Below are 22,181 nucleotides of genomic sequence, written 5' to 3'. Positions count from 1 at the left end.
GAATCCAGGTTGCTGGAGGCTGAACTCTTTTCACGGGAGTTTGACCAGTGAAGCTGGTTTGGGCTTTTCTATCTGGGGACTTGGCTCCATCACAGCAATGCTTGGAATGGCCCTGTGCACCTCGTTCACCTGAAAAGGAGGAGAACACCCCTCTGAACCAATCAGAGCCAGGGCTGCCCTAGGTTGTCTCTTGGCATCTGAGTTGTTCCTAGGAGAAAGCTTTTAAGAGAAAAGTAGTTAGGTAGGAACTTAATTTTCATTTAAAAGTATTAATCCACTACAAAATGTACTGCACTTAAAAGCTTACTGTGAGGGCTGATGTGTGAAAGTAGGGGTGGGGAGGGGATAATAGGGGAGGAGGTCAGGATGATGTAACTTTCCCAGAGGTAAAAAGTAGAAATTCTTCTGAAATTTCATATGGGCCCAGGTCTATAACTAGGGCTCAGACTCATTAGAGAAGTAGTGGCTGGGTTGTACAAGCACTTGTCTAGTCTATTTTTTGTTTGTTTTAAATAGTTTCCTTTTATTCTTTCAACAAACATTTCCTGACACCTCCCAGCCCTTTGGGAGGCTGAGGCGGGTGGATCACCTGAGGTCGGGAGTTTGAGACCAGCCTGGCCAACATGGTGAAACCCTGTCTCTACTAAAAATACAAAAATTAGCTGGATGCAGTGGCGCCCACTGGTGCTGTTTAAGCAGTGTGCACTGAGGTTACAATGTTGCACACCACACAGAGCAGCCTCCTGAAGAGTTTTAAAGTCAGGGGCACAGATGAGTTGCTCCTGTCTTCAGGTGGGTTCCTGCAAAAGCCGACCCTGGGATAAGAGTCTGAATGTCAGCAGTTTATTGGGAAGTAACCACAGGAAGCACCAGTAAGGGACCGGGGAAGTGTGATGGAGAAGCGACAGGGAGGAAGCCAATACAGGTTACTGCTGTGACACGTGGGGCCCAGTCCTGCTGGGGCTCTCTGAGACAGAGGTAGAGATAGAGAACCCACCTTTAAGATTTCTCCCACTGAGGGGTGAGAAACTAGGGGTATACATCCACAAACCCTTGCCCACACTGTGTTGAAGGTTGCTCCCTGTGGCGTTAAATCACCTGTATTTCTGGTCTGCCCGGTGCATTGGCTGAGCTCGCTGCTGAAGCTAGGGGAGAGCCCTCAGGCAGAGTCCGAGATGTTTGCATTAGAAAGTCAGTGGCATATATGCAAACCAACTGCCTGTGCTAGATCTACCTGACATATATCCATGTGTCCTTCCTTCCTTCCTAACTGCTCTCAGCGTTCACTCAGATGTTCCCCTTCTCCCATGCACCCCAGGTGTCTCAGGGAAGCTGAGCCCACCCCAGCTCTAGGAGGGGACCTTGACTTGCATGGACAATCAGCACATTCCATTCCTCTGGCTATGGCACCAGTTCAACTGGGCATGTGACCCACTCCAATCCGATGAAGCTCAGGACCATGCTTGGAATGCTGGGCCAGAAATATTCTTGTGGATAAGGAAGCGTTCAGCAATGAGAGCAATGGCACTTGCTACCATGAGGAAAACCAGTCTGGAAAGAAGCCAACAGAGAGGAGGGCAGAGCTGAGACAACCTCAGAGAAAGGTGGCTGGAGGTTTCACCTCTGCAGTCTTCAGTTACAGGAGTCTCTTTCTCTCATTCTCTTCTTGTGGTCAGGTTTGTGGTCCATTGCACATGGCACACAATTGTTGGTAGCCCTAACTTTCATGGAAAGAGGGCCTCTCTCGCTCTGTATCTATACATTGGTCTTAAAGAATTCTGCTTGGACCAGGTGCTTGGCTGTTGGACTGATCACCACTGGGGCTTGATGGTTGACCAGGCCTGGGAACTGTGTCCATTTCTGTAGCCAGGAGGGCAGGGATGTTACCAAAACAAGCAGGAATGGAGGAGCTGGCCAATTAATTCCCTTCTCCACATACAACAACTAGCTTCCACAGTCCCCTGTGTGGTTCTTGCCACCTCTCTAGCTTCATTTTGGATTGCTTTCATGTTTTATTCCCTGCTGCATCCCCTCCACCAAGAATAGTGCGTAGAACACAGCAGGCACTCAATCAGCATCTGCTCAATGAATGAATGAAGGAATCTCTTGCAGTTCCTTGCTCTGCCCCTCATCTCTGATTCCGTGTTTCAGCTGCTGCCTGTCCTGAGCACTCACCACACTCCTTCTCATCTGCCTGCCACTCATCTCTCACGGCTCAGTGGAAGGAATGCCATCTCTGTGAAGTCTTCCCACTCCCCTCAGCCTCCTCGCTGTCCCCCAGTACCCCAGACAGATCTGGGGAGGCAGTATTGGGAAGTGTAAAGAGCACTGGCTTGGAAGTCCACCAGTTCGATTCATTTTGCCGGATGCTGGCCCCTAGGAGACTCTGGACCAGGGGTTTCACTCCTCCAAGATCCTATTTTCTCATCTCTAAGGAGTGAATGAAAATAGTACCTGCCTTTATAACACATACACAAGTCTGCGACTGGGGACTAGGCAAGTCCCTGACCAGAATTTGCTTACAGAATTGATGCCTCCTATAGATTCTAGTTCTCTATACCCTTAGTGGTATCATCACCAAGTTTATTTACTCAAACCCTTACATATCATTTACTATGTGCCTGGCACTGTTCTAGCATGCATCTCCCCATTACTATTCCCCTACTGCCTGCTGTGCAGGGAGGTTAAGTCACTTGCTCAAGGTCACACAGTTAATAAGTGGCAGAACTGGGATTCAAACCCAGTCATCTTGACTTCAGAGTCTGTGCTATTAATGACTTGGCTATGATACCTGCAGCCTAACTGTACTGTACATATTTCTGGGGTGGACACATGATGGGTGGATAGACAGATGAACTTGACTGAGTTCCCTCCTTGGATTAGAACAGAGAAGAATATTCCTGTCCTTGCCTCTAGCCAGCTGTTCTGGAGAGGGTTTGGAAGTACAAGTTGAAAGCTGTCTCCCAAGCTCCATCAGTTACAGCAGTTCTGGAATGGGCTTGGGTTTATGTGGCCAGGAATCTGCCCAGGCTGCAGGTATGGCCCAGCCTGCCATGAGGGTGCTCCGGGTTTTGTGGCATTGTTTGATCTCTAGAGGTCAGAATTATATTATGCCCCTGGATTTCACAATTGTCTGTGAATCCCCAGTCTATCTGGGGCTAAGGCCAGACTACTTACATGACCCTATGTTTCTTCCCCTCTTTTCTGCACATCCACTCTGTCTCTGTTTGCTCTGGTTGCTATATCTGGCTGGGATGTCACCTCCTGCCTGCAGCCACAGCTCTCTGCTCTCCAGAACTGACTTTCTCACCATTGCTGGCAACGTGCACACATTCCCCAACATGATGGGGTGCCTCCGAGGGCATTACTGACTTCAGCAGGTCCCAGACCGGTGCCATTTTTCTCTAAACCACCTCTGGAAAAGCCACTTAAAGTGTGGTAGGCTTGATGAGTTTTTAGTGACCTTGAAAACTTTTAGATGTTTTATCCATGAACAAGCAGTTTGTTCTGAGGTCTATGAAGATGATAAAGAGCTAGAACAAGGCCCCAGGGATATTGCTTCTCACACACTGCTGAGTCTGTCTGTGGGAGATACAAATGTTTCCACTTCCTGGCTTAGAAAGTCCTCCACAGACAGCTCCCAAGGTTCCTGGGGCCAATCAGCCCTTTCTCATCATTTAACAAGGTCACTGGACTCTGTCCAGATACCAGTCTTCCTCTTCCTTCTGAAAGACCAAGGCCCTTTGATAGCAGCTTGGGGAGGAAGCCAGTGAGAACCACACTCATTGTTTTGCCCTTCTCGAGATCTATGGCATTTAGGAAGAGATCCAGAGCCTGGTGCAACTGTCTTCTCTGCCATTCAAACGTCTTGAGAGGCATCCTGGCTTCATTACAGAAAATCTCTCATCAGGAGTCCACTTAGTTCAACTCTGACCTTTCTTCAAGCATATTGCTAGGCTGGAAATCAAAAGAAGCCAGAATTGCCACCCCCACAGTCCTCTGAACACCATCAGGTGGATAACCGATGGTGCCCTCGAGCACCAGCTGGGTTCTTTCAGGGGGAGGCATGCATAGTGCTGTGGAGGCCATTGCTTCCGTCTGAGATGAAACTATATTTAGGGATGAATCTGGGCCTTCCTTCCCTTCCTCCCTCTCATGCTAAGTGGCCATCTGCATCTCCCAGACAACCTCCACAAGCAGCATCCTGGAAAAGTGGCCTGGGGAGGAGGTGGCTATTAAATATAGACTATTGAGCCTGCTGCATAAAGAGATTGAGTTAGTTTGTCTGTCATGCTAAGAGTGAGAAAGGGACATTGCATGCCTGGAACACACTTATTCACTCACTCTGTGACCATCAGAAGTGTCCTTCTGTCTCTGGGCCTCCATTTCTTTCCTTTTCTTTTTTTTTTTTTTTTTTTTTTGAGATGGGGTTTCGCTCTTGTTGCCCAGGCTGGAGTGCAGTGGTGTGATCTCGGCTCACTGCAACTCCCACCTCCTGGATTCAAGCGATTCTCCTGCCTCAGCCTCCTGAGTAGCTGGGATTACAGGTCCGCTCTGTATTTTTAGTAGAGATGGGGTTTCACCATATTGGCCAGGCTGGTTTCAAACTCCTAGCCTCAGGTGATCTGCCTGCCTTGGCCTCCCAAAGTGTTGGGATTACAGGCATGAGCCACTGCACCTGGCCTCTTTTTCTTTTCTTTTTCTTCCTTTCTTCCTTCTTCTTTCTTCTCTTCCTCCCTCCCTCCTCTGCTCCCTCTCTCCCTCTTTTCCTCCCTCCCTCCCTCCCTCCCTCCCTCCCTCCCTCCCTCCCTCCCTTCCTTCCTTCCTTCCTTCCTTCCTTCCTTCCTTCCTTCCTCCCTCCCTCCTTCTTTTCTCTTCTCACTCTTTTGTTTTTTTGAGAAGGAGTCTTGCTCTGTCACCCAGGTTGGAGTGCAGTGGTGTGATCTTGGTTCACTGTAACCTCCACCTCCTGGGTTCAAGAATTCTCTGGCCTCAGTCTCACAAGTAACTGGAATTATAGGTGTGTGCCACCATGCCCAGCTAATTTTTGTATTTTTTGTAGAGACAGAGTTTCACCATGTTGGCCATGCTAGTCTTGAACTCCTGACCTCAGGTGATCCACCCACCTCAGCTTTCCAAAGTGCTGGGATTACAGGCATGAGCCACCACGCCTGGCCTCTTCTTTTCTTTCATTTGCCAGGTAAAGGATTAGATAAATATTCCTCTAAAGTTTGCCCTAACTTTAGATTTGAAGAGCTGAGTTGTATAACTCCTAGACATAGTCACAGCCCAGCAGGATATCACATGGTGACTGCTTAGTCCACAGGAAGGTGAGTTGTGACATCCTTAACCCACTCCTCTTCACACTGCAGGAAGATGGTCAGCAAGGGTGGCTTGTGTGAGGTGGTGAGTGGCTCTGGCCACTGGCTCAAGAAGTCCCCAGGTTTTATTTCCCTCCATGCAGTTAGCCCTTCTCAGTTCCCAGGTTGCCCTGCATCCAAGGAAAAGCTCACCTCTCAGCCCTCAGACCCACCTAGCAAGAGTCTTTCTTATCTGAGCCCCCTGAGTTAAAAAGATTGGGAGTAGGGTAGGGGAAAGGAGGCAAAGTTTCTGGGAATGCATTGGTAACTTCTAATTTTTAAGTTGCTTTAACTTCTGTGCTGAGCAATGCTATCTTTGTTAAACTTGGTTGGCCCACAGTGTTCCTGAAATAGCAGTAAGCTTGTTTTAATACCAAGGGAGAATGTTGTGCTATTGGTAAGGTGATAAAACTGTAAAAGAAAAAAATATGAGTAATAAAGAACACAGCTCCCAAAGCATTGTGCACCACTTCTTCTTCTTCTCCTTCCCCTTCTCCTTATCCTTCTCATTCTCCTTCCCCTTCTCCTTCTCCTTCTTCTCCTTCCCCTTCCCCTTCTCCTCCTCCTCCTCCTCCTCCTCCTCCTCCTCCTCCTCCTCCTCCTCCTTCTTCTTCTTCTTCTTCTTCTTCTTCTTCTTCTTCTTCTTCCTCTTCCTCTTCTTCTTCTTCTTCTTCTCTTCTTCTTCTTCCTCTTCCTCTTCCTCTTCCCCTTCTTCCTTCCCCTTCCCCTTCCCCTTTCCCCTTCCTCCTTCCCCTTCTCCTTCTCCTTCTCCCCCCCCCTTCCCCTTCCCCTTCCCCTTCCCCTTCTCCTTCTCCTTCTCCTTCTCCTTCCCCTTCCCCTTCCCCTTCCCCTTCCCCTTCCCCTTCTTCTCCTTCCCCTTCCCCTTCCCCTTCCCCTTTCTCCTCCTTCCCCTTCCCCTTCCCCTTCTCCCCTTCCCCTTCCCCCTTCCCCTTCCCCTTCCCCTTCCCCTTCCCCTTCTTCTTCTTCTTCTTCTTCTTCTTCTTCTTCTTCTTCTTCTTCTTCTTCTTCTTCTTCTTCTTCTTCTTCTTCTTCTTCTTCTCTTCTTCTTCCCCTTCTCCTTCCCCTTCTTCTTCTCCTTCTCCTTCTCCTTCTCCTTCTTCTTCTTCTTTTTTTTTTTTTTTTGATGGAGTCTAGCTGTTGCCCAGGCTGGAGTAAAGTGGCATGATCCCAGCTCACTGCAACCTCTACCTCCCGGGTTCAAGTGATTCTCCTGCCTCAGTCCCCCGAGTAGCTAGGATTATAGGCATGTGCCATGATGCCCAGATAATTTTTGTGTTTTTAGTAGAGACAGGGTTTCACCATGTTGGCCAGACTGGTCTTGAACTCCTGACCTCAGGTGATCTGCCCTCAGCTTCCCAAGTGCTAGGATTACGGATCTGAGCCACCACGTCTGGCCAGCATTGTATACTTCTGATTATTCATCTGTTGCATTATAAGTTACATGAGTGCAGGGACCACATTTGGTTTGCAGAAGGGTTTGTTAAATGAATGAATGATTCTATCTCCATCTCTATCCACAACATGGGTGTCTCAGGTACAGGTCAATAGCAAGAGACTTTATGTCCAGTGCAGTCAAGGTAGGGACAGATGTAACACTGCTTCCTGAAGTTCCTCACTGCCTTGTATTTTCTATATCACTCTTCCAAATAAGGTAGGGCCAGCCCAGTGGAGTCTCCTCTCCCTTACAGTGCCCTGGCCTGAGCTCGACAGATGGTTTGAATAGACTGGGAGTGGGTCAGGCCCAGAGCAGCTCTTTCAGGGTTAGACTTGACCTGTCCAGTACCCTAGAGGGATGGGCAGTGCTGTAGAGACCCCAGTACATAGTGGCTAGGCATGTAGATTCTGGAGCCAGATGTGGCTCAAATCCAGACTGATACTTACTAACCATGTGACGCTGACCAGTTGTTTTACCTCACTGGTCTCAGTTTCCACATCTGTGAAACAGGATGATGATAAAATACACACCTGTCAAGCCAGGCTTAGATGAGATCACATGTGAAGGGCACTACCCAAGCTGGCATCACAGGCAGATTTCCATCAGCCTGGAGTGCTGGCCCTCTGAGAGTACAAGCTGACTGGGCCTTGCAAATTGGGCAGGAACAGTTTTTGCTGGAAAGTTCATCTACAGGAAGTTGATTGAATTCTGAAGAGAGAGCTAAGAGAGCTGCCAGGTAGGACAATCCCTGGTAAACACCAAATGGCTGAGAGTAGGATTACATGGCAAGAAGTAGAGTAGAGAAAAAATAATAATAATAAGCTGCAGGTTTGGGGAGGCAAACTTTCTGTTTGCACTTGTCTGGCAAGGGAACGTGGTGTCTCCTGGAGGTGGCCTTGTGCTGGGGAAATTCCAGCAGCCTGCAGCCACAATACTGTTTCTCAGTGCTCCAGTCTGCCTGTTTTCCTCTGCCTAGGTAGCTCAGTTCAAAGGACACTTACTGATGCTGACACTGGGTCAATCCCTGTGCCCTGGGTTCCAGAGGTGAGTCAAACATGGCTTCTGCCCATGGAGATCCCCATTTCATGATAACTGCTACAAGACCCATTTAAACAGAAGGTGTTTTATAGTATTTGTAGTCTACAGAGTGCTTCCGAGTGTTCACTAGGCCCCACTCCATTCACACTGTGTTGTCTGTGAATGTTGCTCTCTGGAGCTGTGGGAGGTAAGGGTAACCCGGGAAGGTGGGCAGAGCAGAGATTAAGATAGGGATCTGACAGCCAAAGGTAGAGGGTGTTTAGGTGATCTGACCAAGGGTAACACAGGTAGTTCGCACCACCGCCCCCTTCCCACTAGCTTTAGCCTAAGCATGGCCAGGTAAGGGGAAGATCCTATTAGTTAGCAAGGAGGTTTGCGGAAGCTCAGGGTGGTCAAGGAGCCAAGTAAAGAGGGAGGTCCACAGGACGTACACAGTCGGTACTAGAAGTGCCATGCCGCTCCCCCATGTCCAAAAGGGGATGCGGTGGCTTGCTTTCCAGCTTCCTAGACCAAGGAGCCTGAGGCCCAGGCTCTCGCCGCTCCCTTGATACCCGCATACCAACACCCGGGGTTTCATCTCGCAGCGCTACCACGCCTCGCTCCCAGCAGCCCTCCCCTGGTCTCCGACCTGCGCGGGTCAGGGTGGGAGCGCCCGGCCACTCCCTGCGTTCTGGGCCGGGCTACAGCCCACGTGCGCCGGCGGCCGCGGCGGTGACAGCCGGCCCCACGGGGGCGGGGCGCGCTCCGTGCTGTCCTGTCATTGGCCGCGCCGCTGTCGGGGGCGTTCCCCAGCCCGGTCCACCGCGCGGCGCAGAACCGCAGGCGCTCGGCTGGCTAAGCCTGCGCCGGGCCGCCTCGCTTGCTCCCAGCTCCGCCAGTGGCCCGCGGGGCCCGATCGCTGCGCCCGCGGCCAGGGCGGAGGCAGGCGCTGACTCGGAGCCTGGCAGCCCGTGCGACTTTCGGTAAGGCGGGGGCGGCGCTGGCCTCCGGGTGGGGAGGGCGGGCGGGCGCGGGTGGGGACCGTGCCAGCCCCGGCTGGACTCTGCGGCTTGTCCGACGCCCGGGAGGGTCAGGTGCGGCCGCAGCATCCCCTGCCTCAAACCCACCCGGCGGGGCGCACAGCGAGCAGGTGGCGCTGCCGGGAAGCCCGGGGCGGCCCTGGCCGGCCTCTGAACCAATTAGAACGCAATAAAAGCCTCCCACCGGCACGCCGAACTACCTTACTCCGCCCCGCAACACCCAAACCCTGCAGTTCCAAGCCTAGAAAATCCCAAGCGCCACAACGGGGTGGGAGTGACGCGCCTGCAGTGCCGCCTGTCACCGGGCAGAAGACCATCCCCAAACTTCCCAGGACTGGGGCTCCGAGCCTTGCACGCCCCCGTTCCAGCTCTTCACTGGGCGCCCTTTTTCCCCTCCCTTGTCCCCTCCCTCTTTAGTAACAGGAAGTTAACTTGGGCCAAATGTCAGTGGCCTGGCAGGCTGCGATCTGGAGCCGAGTCGGGATGGGGTCGTGGCGGTGGTCCGAGGGGCCGCGGCACTGTCCGCTCTGCATCGCGTCCCCTGCATCCCCAGTAGCCCGCGCTCGCTCCAGGCACAGGAGCACCCCCACAGTGTGTCCGCGGCGCCCGCCCTGTGGGTGCCTGGCTGGTCCCGGGGAGAGGTGGAATCTTGCCCACAGCGTCTAAGCCGCTGCTGGACCAGACGGGGCAGGTGGGGTTAATTTTTATTCACCGCCATCCTCACTGGCAGAGCTGGGAACAGCCTTTACTGGATGGGGATGAGGGGATGTGGAAACCAGAGTAAACGTATGTCTCCTTCCACGTTGTTTATTCTGAGGCCTGGGTTTTTGAGGCGGAAAGAACTTTTATTTGGAAGCCTGTAGGGCCCTGCCAGGCCTAGAGCAGTGTGCCGGCTCTCTTGCTGTCGTTGTCGCCTGTTAACTACAATCTACAATGGTTTTGGTGAAGAATAAAGTCACTAGCCAGGCCCCTTGTGGGCAGGTCCCACGGGAGAAAAGCCAGAGGCGAATTGGCCCTCCAATGTTTGTGCCAGGTTCCCTGACCCCTGCACCTACTCTGCCCTGCTCCCCCTCTCCAGTGGCAGTCGACCTAACAAGTGGGCCTCCAGTCTCCAGGGCAGCCCTGCGCGATGCCGTGGAGACTTTAATACAATAAGAACTCACTTTTCTTCATGCAGAGAGAAGGCGGATTTATTAAGTGCTTACTGGGCAATAGGTCTTGTCTTGTGGCACTTTTGCAGCCAATTTCATGGTTATTCTCCAAAAACGCTAAAAGTTTTGCCCTCCACATTTTAGAGATGGGGAAAGAGGCTCAGGTATGGTAGGTGCCCAAGGTCACACAACAAGTGTCTGAGCCAGGTCCTGGCCCTGTCATTGTAAGTCGAGTGCTCTTGTTTCATGGCTGTGGGAAGTGGTGTGCTGTGTGCAGGACTATGGCCCCACAGCGTGCTGACTAGAGCCTCCCAGCCTCAGAAAGATGCTCTCCACCAGGATTTCAGGGGATGCTTCTTTGGCAAAACAGTTGAAGTGACCCAGGTTAGCCAAGTTGTTCAACCTGCAAACCCCTTATCCTCCCCCTAGTCGAGAGTAGTGGATAGTGTTGGCCAGATTGCTATGGGGAGGGATTGGGTGCTATTTTGGAAGCAAGCCTGCTTCTGCCATTGACCTGGCCTCACCTCTGAGAAGCTGGCTTCTGGTATAGTCTAGGAGGACTGTGTTAGCTGAAATAATCTCTACCTTGGGACTGATTCTAGTTTTGTGGGACTTTTGTGGGGGCACTGGTGTTGGGGTATAGTGTTATGGTTGTGGAGTAATTGAAATACAGTTTGAACATACTCTATAAAAACATGACATCACTTTTATCTCCACCCCCCTCTTCCTTCAGGCCTAGGGCTCTAGCTTTCTGCTCATCTCCTCTTTCAAAAGAAAATCATGATAAGTCATGATTTTCATGACTTATTTTCATGATGTCATGAAAATCATGAAAACTGATACTAATCAATTATACTTTAGTATAAGTCAGCTTTTAAGAACTATGCCTGGTTGTGGCTGTGGCCATTGGAGGCCCACTCCCAGGCTACAAGGAGCAGCCATATGATCCCAGATTCCTTCTCTGCCTATAATTGGGGTATGTTTCTATTCTCTCCACCCATGTCTACACGCATACCTGGGTTCGCCTCCTAGCCATGGGCCTGCACCCTTTGCTTCCCACTGCTGAAGTGTAGAGGTCTTGTCTTCTTGGTGGAAGCCTTGGCTCTGGCAGGACGGGACGTGGTATGGGTAAAAGAATAACTCGGTGGAACATTGCTAATCCTAGACACCCTCTGAGGGCTAATAGTCTCTGTTCTTTAAAGAGAGAAGAGAATACTGTTCATCATGCTGAGATGTTTCATTCTTTACATCATTCTATTGTTTCATTTCACCTCTGAAGAAGTAAGTGGGGTTAACTGCATTTTACAGATGAGGAAGCTGAGACCCAGAAAGGTTACAACTTGGCTGGGTGTGGTGGCTCATGCCTGTAAAACCAGCACTTTGGAGGCCGAGGTGGGAGGATTCCATGAGGCCAGGAGTTCAAGACCACCTTGGGCAACATAGCAAGACTGCTGTCTCTAGTAATGACCACAACAAAAAAGGTTACAACTTGCCTGCATCACACAGCGTGTATGAGTGAGGTTTGAGTGTGGAGAATTAAATGCTATGGGAAGTAGGAAAAGCTTGTGGCTGTCTCTGAACTCCGGAGGCTTGGCAGGTATAGCTCCTCTGCTGCACAGTCATCTCCCTTATCCGCGGTTTCACCTTTTGAGGTTTCAGTTACAGTCAGCCATGGTCTGAAAATATAGTATTTTGAGAGAGACGGAGACCACATTCACATTGCTTTTATTATAGTATATTGTTATAATTGTTCTATTTTATCATTAATGTTGTAATCTCTTTATGTACCTCATTTGTAAAGAAAATTTAATCGCTCTTGTATGTATAGGAAAAAACGCAGCATATATAGGGTTTGGTACTATCCAAGGTTTCAGGCATCTACTGGGGGTCTTGGGATGTATCTCCTGGAGATGAGTGGGGCTACAGTACTTACCCTTTCTCACCCTATATTGTAATTATTTATGAACATGTCTTCTCACCTCACTATGAAATGGCATTTAAAACACTCATAAACTTGGCAGATTTATTTTCTGGTTTTGCAAATCCTCTGTGCTCTTTGCTCTGTATTTTGTTAGCCTTTATTTGAGCTATGTCTATGAGGGTATCTACCAGAATGTATCGCAGTCCTCTCATCAAAAATATTACAAACATTTTCACATACACAAAATCATAATAGCTTCATCAGCCCCATGTACTCATTGCCCAGCTTCCACAGTTATTGAGATAATGCCTTGCTGGCTTCCTCTCTCTCTTTTTCTCCCTTTCCCTCTGAAAGGAATATTTATTCCTGAAATATTTTAAAGCAAATGTCTAATGTCATGTCATTTTGCTTTTATATAATCTAGTACACAACTCTTTTAAAAAGGACATTCTCTTGCATAAGCACATTTCACTACTGCACGTATTAACAGTGCTTCTTAGACATCACCTGTCCACCTTGATTGTGTCAGAAATGACCTTTAGGGTTGGTTTGTTCGAATGAGGATCCAGTCTGTATGCTGCATTAGGCCATTAGTCCTTTTATGCCTGGTTTTAGTTTGGAGAAGTGCCCCCTCTTTAACTAGCCATTACCCTCTGTGTTAACTGCCCATCTCCCCCACTACATAGGGAGTCCCTTAAGACGAGCCCATCTCTTTGCTGTGCTGGATCCTTAGCACTGAGCGCCGTGTCTGGGACACGCAGAGGCTCCATAAGCATTTGTCCAGTTGTGTCATAGCTACTCAGGAAATGTGCTTTGAATTAATGAACCCAGTCATGGATTTGTGTGACTACCAGTGCACGTGCTTAGATAAGAGGTTTTAAAAAAATGACTTGCTTACATGTGGACGTTTCCTCAGCACGCGTCAGTCTGTAAACATCCTAAAATAATAGAAGAACTATTTGCTGCTCCCCCTCACTGCGCTGGTTTGTGGTGGGGAGCCCAGACAGCTGCGTTTGTGCCTTGATCAGCAACTGGCCTCCACAGGTCACATGTGGGGCTGACGGAGACTGAGGTCACTTCTGTCCAAGCTTTGAATTCCGCCACAGGAATGACCATGTTGCGACCCAGAAACTTGGCCCTGGGCTTGGTGGAGACCACTCACTTTTTCTTCTGTCTCTGGACAGTGCTGCTTCTCCTGTGCCTTCCAGAGCCTTCTCTAACCTGCCTTACTCTTGGGCAAGTTGTGGTGCCTTCTTCAAATCACTATTCATCCACAACTGGGGCAGGTACTGATGGAAAATAAGTGTTTATAACCTTCAAGTGTCTTGTCTGAATTTGTTCTATAGAGTTAGTACCACCACTGGCACCTTTGTGGGTGGCCTAATGAAGGAGACCAGAGGCTCAGGAGGGCAGGAGAAGTACCTGCTTCTCTTGGTAATGGACTTCACACCTGGTTCTCTCACCAAATGTCCTTAGGGGTGCTGGACACCTTGATAGACATCTTTTACCCATCCAGTAATGGCCGTTCCCTGCAAACAGCCCTCAACATGAATACATGGTTTGTTTGGGACATTTTTTCTTTTTTTCCTTTTTAACACAGGCAGGCTTTTAATTTTTATTTTTTAATTTTAGTAGAGACAAAGTCTTGCTATATTGCCCAGGCTGGTCTCAAACTCCTGAGCTCAAGCAACTCGCCTGCCTTGACCTTCCAAAGTACTGGGATCACAGATGAACCACTATGCCTGGCCCAGCCTTTTGCCCTAGGAGAAAATCTAATGAAATTTTAAGTCTTCTGACTCTGGATGGCAGTGTTAGAGTTGACTTTTTCCTTTATCTTTTGCTTTTTAGTACTTTTTTTCGAAGTTTTTGTAAGACAAATATTTTATTTTTATAACGGAAAACCCAAATATTTATTTTCTTAAAAAAGAAGACTTCTTTCAACTAATTTGAAGTAGGTAGACAGAATTATACATGTAATTGGAGTTATACAGGCAGATAAAGCCGCAGCACTATTGGGATTTCGATATCTGCTTGGATCGTTATTTTCACGATGAACATAACCCGACTTTCTAAAAGTTAGAAAATAAAGAAAACTGAGGATTGGGAGACAGGAAGCTATGAAACCCATGTAGCCCTACCCTCTTTCCTTTATTTATTTATTTATTTATTTATTTTTTGAGATGGAGTCTCGCTTTGTCGCCCAGGCTGGAGTGCAGTGGCGCGATCTCGGCTCATTGCAAGCTCCACCTCCTGGGTTCATGCTATTCTCCTACCTCAGCCTCCCTAGTAGCTGGGACTACAGGCCCCCGCCACCACGCCCAGCTAATTTTTTTTGTATTTTTAGTAGAGACCGAGTTTCACCATGTTAGCCAGGATAGTCTCCATCTCCTGACCTCATGATCCACCTGCCTCAGCCTCCCAAAGTGCTGGGATTACAGGCGTGAGCCACCGTGCCCGGCCCCTCTTTCCCTTTCTACTTCTTCTTTTGCTATCCCCCAGATGAAATCTTTCTAATGTTAGGCTCTTGATTTTGATTTTTTTTTTTTTTATTCAGGAAGGTTAAGCCCTCAGGGGAAGACAAAATGTCTTGTCGCAGACTGCCAAGACAAGGCAGGGCAAAGTTCCACGCTCCAGTGGCCTGTCTTGTCCTCTCAGGAAAGTGCCCAGTGACCAAACACCCTGCTCCCTCACTCTGGGGTGTCTGGACTCCTCCCTCCTCCAGTTTCTGTTTTCCTCCCTACACCCTCCCCAAAGGTAGACAGCATGGCTGGCCTGGGCTGATAAGACTTCTTCTTCCTAAAACACCGATCACATGGCCTCAGAAATTCAGAGCCGGTGGGAGTGATAGGTGACTCCGGCCCTCTGTTCACGAGCAAACTTTCATTGCAGGATTGGGCCAACCACAGGGTCTGATTTGGAGATTCTTCCCTTCTCTGTCAGCTGCTCATGTCTCAAATGAAGAGCCTTTTGTGATGACCATGTATGGAATAGTGTCTGAAGTGCCACTGCACTGTACCTGTCTTTGCATCTAAACATCACTGCCGTCATCACACCACAAACTGCCCATCTCAGTGGTGTCTGGCAGTGAGCTGTGTGTATGCGGATAGTGCTGGTGTTTTTAGAGTTGAAAATTTTAGTTTGTTCTTTATTTGAGCTAATGTTTCTCTCCCCTGAGGGTCAGGGTAATTTCACTGCCTTCCTCTTTCTCTCAAATCCCCACCTCCACCTCCCAGTGGCTGTTCTGATACCTTGGTGCACCTGCATTCCTTCCAAGGCTTGGTTAGATTTCTTTTGATGAATGACAGAGGTAAGGGCAGGCACAAGAACGGGAGCTGTGCTTCCTGCTGGTTTGGGGCTCAGGTTTTTCTCCTTCGCTGGGCAGGAGAGGATGTCTAGTGCAGACGTTCTTTCTGCTGGCAGCAAGGGGTTGGACAGTGGTCCCTGGCCCCTGAGCCATTGCAGCAGCTGGTTTGTGGGACATCTCCAGACCCAAGGTCCTGACACACGCAGCCTGGAAGCTCAGCACATGCCAGAGACATGAATGGGAGTCTAAGAACGCCCTGTTCTGGCCTTGCTGTAGCAGTACCAACATGTCGAGGTGCAGAAACTACTTCTTTGCTCCCATGACTCTGAATGGCTGGCCCAGGCCACATATCTGAATACTGACTTATCTGGTGAAGCTTTGTGGGATCTCAGTATATAGTTTGTTGGAGCCAGGATAATGAGGTGTAGGGGAGGATGAAGAAGCAGCTCTCACTAACAAGAGCTGCCCTCTGAAACAAAGTGGGCCCAGGGTCTGCCAGGAGTTTGGTTGCTGAGCCCTCATTGGACAACTGTTCATCCGAAAGGAGCAGAATGGGGGTTGGGTGCTGTGTGTAGAGTCTGTGGCTGCTGTCAAGTCAGCTCCGTGTATCAGGACAGCCAGGCTTTGCACAATTTGATGCAAAGGTAATAAGATCAGGATTTCTCTGCTTGTAGGAAGGAGGTATCTGATGGCTAAATGAAAGGAAAACAGAATAGAGAAACACACAGAGGAATTTCTGACCTCTTTCCAGACACTCAGGGAGAGGATTCACTCAGTCTTTTTCATCAGGGAATGTCCTGTGAGGCTCGTGCAGTTGGAGCCTTGGGGACCATGGGGTCCATGTCGGGAGAGCTTCCCGGCCACATGCCTGGAGTTGCCACACATTACTGTTGTGAAGGAGGAGGAGGAGGAAGAAGCACTGTGTGAAATTTCAGGCTTCTTCTGGATTCGAGGTTTGCCCCAACAAGAGGACCTAGAAGGTCTTACTTGGGTGTGTTGGTTATCTTGTATCTTGGACTTTCTTAAAAGTGACTTACCCACACATATGTATATATATGTGTGGTACTCATCCCACACATGAATAGATGCATAGGACTTACCTTCACACGCACACATAGATGCATGGTAAGATATTCACTCAGTACAAAGGAAATTGAAGGAAAAGTACATCTCCCTTCTTTCCCTGTCCTCCAGCCCTCAGTTCTTACCTCTTTGGCAGCTGTTGTCCCCAGCCCCCTGTGGATCCTTCCAGACGTAGTCTAGGCATGACCTGGTGCCTGTTCCCCTTCTGCTCTTCCTGGGGCTTGCTAAGAAGTGACCAGGTTGTAAAGAGACAGGGCCCACAAGGCTGCAGAGACTTGGCCATTGTCTCATTTGGCCAAGGCCTAACTATTACCCCTTCCACCCTACTCTGCCAGCTATCTCCTTTAGGAATCCCCTTGTGTTCGATTTGGGGGTTCAAAGAGCCTGGACTCTGAGAATAAACCTCAGGGGCATGTTGTGGATGCAGGTGATATAGGCAAAAACAAAAAGCACTAAGACAGACCTGGGCTCAAATCTGAGCCATGTGGCCTTGGGCAAGTTAATGAATCCTAGTATTTTAGTTTACATAAAGGAGGTAATTATACCTATTTCAAGAGCTTGATCTGGAGTTGAAATTAAAATATTTGTGAAGTACCTTGCATGGATATGCACTCCAAAATGTCAGGGTTTTTGTTGTTGTTGTTGTTTTGTTTTTTCACATTTAATGAGTGACCCATTGCCAGAATGAATGACACTGGTATGGAATTCTCTGGATGGCTTTCTGAAAATCCTCTAGGTGAGTTCCTGAGTTTTTCTTTCCTGGCAGAAGGCAGCCAGTTCTCCATTTTCTACCAAGTTCAGTTGGCCCCACCACTTCCTTCTCCCTGTGGGGAGCCAACCTCCATCCACCCCAGCCACTGGACACCACCTCCTCCTCTGCCCTTGACCCCTGAACCCTCCTCTCCATTTCCCTGGGCCCTGGGTTCCCCCCTCCTCCCCTCGTGAACAGGACGCTGCCTGCTGCCTGGAGAGTGCTGTGGGCTGTTTATGGCTGCTTTCTGGGGTGTTTATGTTGTATCTCTTCAGAAGCTCCTAGCAGATGTCTGTTTATTTCTGAAACTTCATCTACAGCATGAGAGGAGAGAGGCTATTTTTAAAGATCTTTAATTGGCATGGCTGCACAATACAGCTTAGATTGCCTCCAAGTTTAATTCTTCATCGCTCTTATGCTCTATCCATTATGAAACCCTTCAAATCCAGCCTTAGAGACCTTATATGTCCTGATTTTAGACCGGCACTTAAATTTAGCAGATAGTTGTAATCTCTAAAAAAGGTTGGCCAAGGAGGTGAAGGCAACCCGCTGACTGTTTTTTGTCTAGGCTGAGACAGATGGCATGAATGAGAGCATAGAATGCAACACCCTCCCCCAACTTCTGCCCCTTCTTTCCACCTGCAGTGGTTGAGGCCTGCCCTCATATGCCGCCTGCAGATTGGCTGGGAGATCTCTAGCTCTCCCTTTCCCTTTGGACTCAGGTGGGGCTTGAGATGACAGGAGAGTGGTGTAGTTTCAAATGACACTGGCCTCCCAGGAGGGAGGAGGCCACAGAGGCCATGAGTCACAGAGCCTTGGGATGTCAGGTTGGATGGGCCTCATGGGATCGTCTAGTTCTCATCCTGGCCACCTTGTTTTACCTGTGGAGAAACTGACACTTGGATGCTTTCTGATGCTGAGTGCACAGAGAGGTGTGTTTCTTGCTCAAGGTCAACCAGCCAGGTCAGAGTCAGGTCTCTTTTCCATCTACCATTTCCCACCAGGCTGTGGTCCTTGATCAGTCTAAGGCAGCTGTGCTCACAGTTGGCTGCCTTGACTGAAGGACAGAGCCTCATCCTCCCTTTCTAAAGCCTCCCACATTCTTTGAATTTATGCTGTGTACACTTGTAGCACTGGCTGGTCTCAGTCCCAAGATCTTTTCTTATCATAAACACCTCCCCCAGAGCCTTGGGACTTAGAATTCCCACCTTTGTTCCCAGCCCTTGTCTGCAGAGGCCCTTTGTTAAAAATACAGAATTTAACTGGGAAGGACCATATGTTGACAGAGATGAGTTTATCTTTGATTAGCTGTCATCCAAGGGCTGAACCTTGAGAGGATGGGGCGTAGGATGAGTCAGCTGGGAACAGGAGGAGGAGGGAATCCTGAGAGACAGCAGATAGGGTGCTAGGGGCATCAATGGCCATAGGCCCAGGCTCGGAGCTCAGTGTGCAGCTGCTGGGCTAGAGTCCCTGTGGTGACTGCTGGAAGCTGCCTGCTCTTCTAACTCATGGAGGGAGGTGCGTTAGACAAGCTCACCTGTGGCTGAACACCAAGACAGAGTATGGAATGTCCACAGAGTCCCACAGTGGGGGAGCCAGGGGAAGCTTCGTGGAGGAGGTGGAGTTTGTAGACTGAGAAGGGTATTGGAAGATAGTTATGATTTCCATAGGCAGAAGATGGGCAGAAGTAACGGCACAAAGAGATGTAGAAAAGTGAGGGCACAGTCAGGATACCACGTGGTAGAAACGGGGCTGCCTAGGGAAGCTGAGGCTGGAATCAGGCTGCTCTGAGGCATGGAGGGACCTGAGTTCTGGCGGTGGTGTGGGTGTGGACTGAACCCAGCAGACTGTGGGAAGCTGTCAGAGAGGGATAGTCAGAGTCGTCCTTCAGGGCCCTGCCCTCCGTTCACGGGAGGTGCACACTGCCAGACAGCTGCCATTCCCCTGGACTGAGGAGGGCTGTGCAGAACAGGGTGGGGGGCAGTAAGACTGGGCCTCCAAAACTACTTTGTCTGTATCGTGGCTTTTGACCCACAGCCTTCTTTGTGAAGGGAGTCTGCATGCAAAGTGTTGTGTTTGGTTTATCAGGAGGGCAGCCCTTTTTGGAACTCCTGGTTAGGGTCTTAGGATATGGGACATCCTTCACGTTCTGCAGCTTGTGCCCCCAAGTGTGGCTGTGTGAGCTTTGGTGACTCTTGACTCTGTGTAGCAAACAGCATCTGTTCCACTTTCACCACCTCGCTGCAGGCTAAGCCCTTCACGCCAATCCTTCTCCTGCCTCAAGGTCAATTTGAAGGGAATAAATAGGGCAGTCAAGGTGCTGAGCTCCTCTGGGGGCTACTCCTGGAGCAGGAGCAGGAGTTCTGTCTGTGTGTGAGGGAGGCAGCAGAGCTGGGGTGGTGCAGGAACCCAGGTGACCACCTCCTCCAAAGAAAGCGCCTTTGGAAGAATTGGCTCTGTAGGAGTCAGTGGCTCTCAAAACATTTGTACCATCATCTGGAATGATGCTGATTCTCTCCCCTGCACAGCCTCACAATCACCTGAAGATCCCCTTCAAGTGCCTCCTGCCCTGGGTTTCCTGTGTGCACATTGAGTTTCCTTCTCTAGTTGAGGAGGGAGTTTTGGGAGGCTGACAAACCTGGAGCTGGACTGAATGGCCTGGCCAGGTGGAGCAGGTAGAGGGTTGGTTGCCTCCCAGCCCTCTGGCCATCCTGGCCATAGGGAGGTGGATAAAGGCTGAACTCAACTTCTGCCTGCTCCCTTGTTTACCTGGCAGGTGGGAGGCACCACAACCTGGTGCATGTTCAGCTTTGACATTTGAGTGGGGCTGGCATCTGTTCTGTACCATGTATGTCTCAGAGAAGCTCTTGCTTTATGTGATGGAATAAATTGTTCCTGCAAGCAGCAATTGTAATGAGTTTAGTGCAATTGATGGGAGGTTTTAATGGGGTTGTGGTGGGGCACTGAAATCGGCTTGCTTTCTTTTTTGTCCTAGGATCAGTGCTACCCATATGAGAACAAGCTGATTTGTTCACTGATTGACAAATTGATCGCTCAGTGCATTCATTCTGTCAACCAAGATTTTTGGAGTACTCTCAAATTGAAGCATACTGTTACAGATGGACCATGGGTTTTCAGTCACTGTAAACATTGGACAAGCCCCACACATACTATCTCTGAACTTTGGGTTTGTCCTCTGTAAAATGGGAGTGATGCTACTTACCTCACAGGGAGGTTGTGGGGATTAAATGGGGTAATGGGCGTAGCACACCTCTCATGGTGACTGGCACGTAGTGGCATGTGGGTGGGCTCTTCCCCTCTGGCTCATTCCTGAATTGGCCCACAGGAGTCTTGGAGCACAGATGCAGGCAGGGTTCCTTGTTGCCACAGGCCTCGCATTCAGTACTGGCCCCTAAGTGCCTTTTACCTTTAATAACTTTTTATTTTTATTTTTTTAAATACAGAGTCTTGCTCTTTCGCCCAGGCTGGAGTGTAGTGGTGCAATCTCAGCTCACTGCAATCTCTGCCTCCCAGGTTCAAGCGATTCTCCTGCCTCAGCCTCCCGAGTAGCTGGGATTACAGGCATTTGTCACCATACCTGGCTAATTTTTGTACTTTTAGTAGAGACTAGGTTTCTCCTAGTCTCTACTAAAGACTAGGTTTCTCTTTCTCCTAGTTGGCCAAGCTGATCTCAACCTCCTGACCTCAAGTGATCTGCCTGCCTCAGCTTCCCAAAGTAGTGGGATTACAGGAGTGAGCCATTGTGCCTGGCCTGCCTTTAATGACTTTTTAAAGGGAATGGCTCAGTCCAAGCACCTGTGTGTGCAGTGAAGAAAGATGGGACACCTTTCTCTTCCTGGTGAGAAGGTCTTCTCATACCTTGGAACTGCAGGGCTGGGAGAGCCTTATCATCAGCCCCACTGGATGCTTTTCACTCCACTGTGGTAGTCTAGCCTGAGTTTGTAGGTTGGAGGTGATCCATCTTGTCTTTGAACTGCTCCTGATGGCTTCCTATAGCTTCTGGCATTTGGTCCCAGTTCTTCCTCTTGGGTGCCATGGACAGTAGGTCTAATCTGTCAACCGCCCAATAGCTCTTCAGAAAAATTTTTTTTTTAAATGAAATCTCTAACACCATCAACTGAAAGATGTACCATTATTTCATGTACCCTCAAGAAAGAAAAAGAGCTTCCAATTAAACTGTGGCACAATGCTTTGCCATCACTTAAAATTTTTATTCTATATTTTCTGAAGTTTTTTAGATTTTAGACATACTTTTTTATTTTATATCACTCTTGCATATATACAAAAGTAAATTGGTTAAGGCATTTCTAAAACTTCACTTTCAGAATCTAACTCTTCTGAATCACTTTTTGACTTAGATTGATCAATGTCCATGTTTTTCTGACTCATTATTATCTTCTAGTCAAGTGGGGACGTATTTCTTCATCTCTCTTGTCCCTGGAATTTTTTTTCCAGCTGCTGACACCCATTATGTCAGTTCTGGTGTTTTCTTGATTTTACCAGAAGGCATCAATGAAAGTTTTTTTGTTAACAACCAGGACTCACATTTCTTCCTTAAATGGTTCTTAAAAGTGTTGGCTCCTGAAATGCTTTAGATCATGGTTGTTCAGATATGCCACCAGGAATGAGTCAAATTTCCATATGTGAAGTGGTGACAGCTATGCCACAGCTGCATCCCGGGAGAGACCATTAGATGTTGGGGGATTTTAGACACATTCTACTTTCAGACATTTTATAATGGGAAAAATGCATTTCTAATCAGTGAAATACGTTATTTAAAGACAGCCTTCTGTTTCTTTCCTGAGTCTTCTTCCAGATTAACAACCCACAGTGTGGGTTCAGGATTTTTACCTTCTCTGTGGTTTTCCTCTGAACATGCCCTAATTTGTTCAGATCTTTTTATACAGTGAAGGCAGTGTCCAGACCATATATTGTATTTATGGTATGAGGACAGCAGAAGAAGGGAGCTATCACCTCCTAGTTCAGGACATTATTCTTCTCTTAATGCAACGCAAAACTCTGTGTGCTTTGCTGGCAGTAGCATCATATCACGGACATTACTGCTGACCAGGTCTTT

At 48.9% G+C, this 22,181-nt stretch overlaps 1 protein-coding gene across 16 annotated transcripts in view; it reads left to right on the top strand.

Annotated features, from left to right (window-relative positions):
- The first annotated feature begins 8,664 nt into the window (after window positions 1-8,664).
- Window positions 8,665-22,181, top strand: part of MICAL2 (microtubule associated monooxygenase, calponin and LIM domain containing 2) — a 251,221-nt gene continuing 237,704 nt past the window's right edge. For 8 of the 16 annotated variants that reach the window (XR_007719272.1, XR_007719269.1, XR_007719271.1 and 5 more), the window contains exon 1: window positions 8,679-8,816. The gene's annotated coding sequence lies outside the window, so the exon portion shown is untranslated. Of the gene's footprint in view, window positions 8,817-22,181 lie in introns of all 16 variants that reach the window. The other 8 variants (XR_007719270.1, XR_007719267.1, XM_050757393.1 and 5 more) reach the window with 2 other exon arrangements.

This window comes from Macaca thibetana, chromosome 14 (assembly GCF_024542745.1).
Source record: "Macaca thibetana thibetana isolate TM-01 chromosome 14, ASM2454274v1, whole genome shotgun sequence".
NCBI classification, from domain to species: Eukaryota; Metazoa; Chordata; class Mammalia; order Primates; family Cercopithecidae; genus Macaca; species Macaca thibetana.
This window is presented reverse-complemented; position numbering and strand designations above follow the sequence as displayed.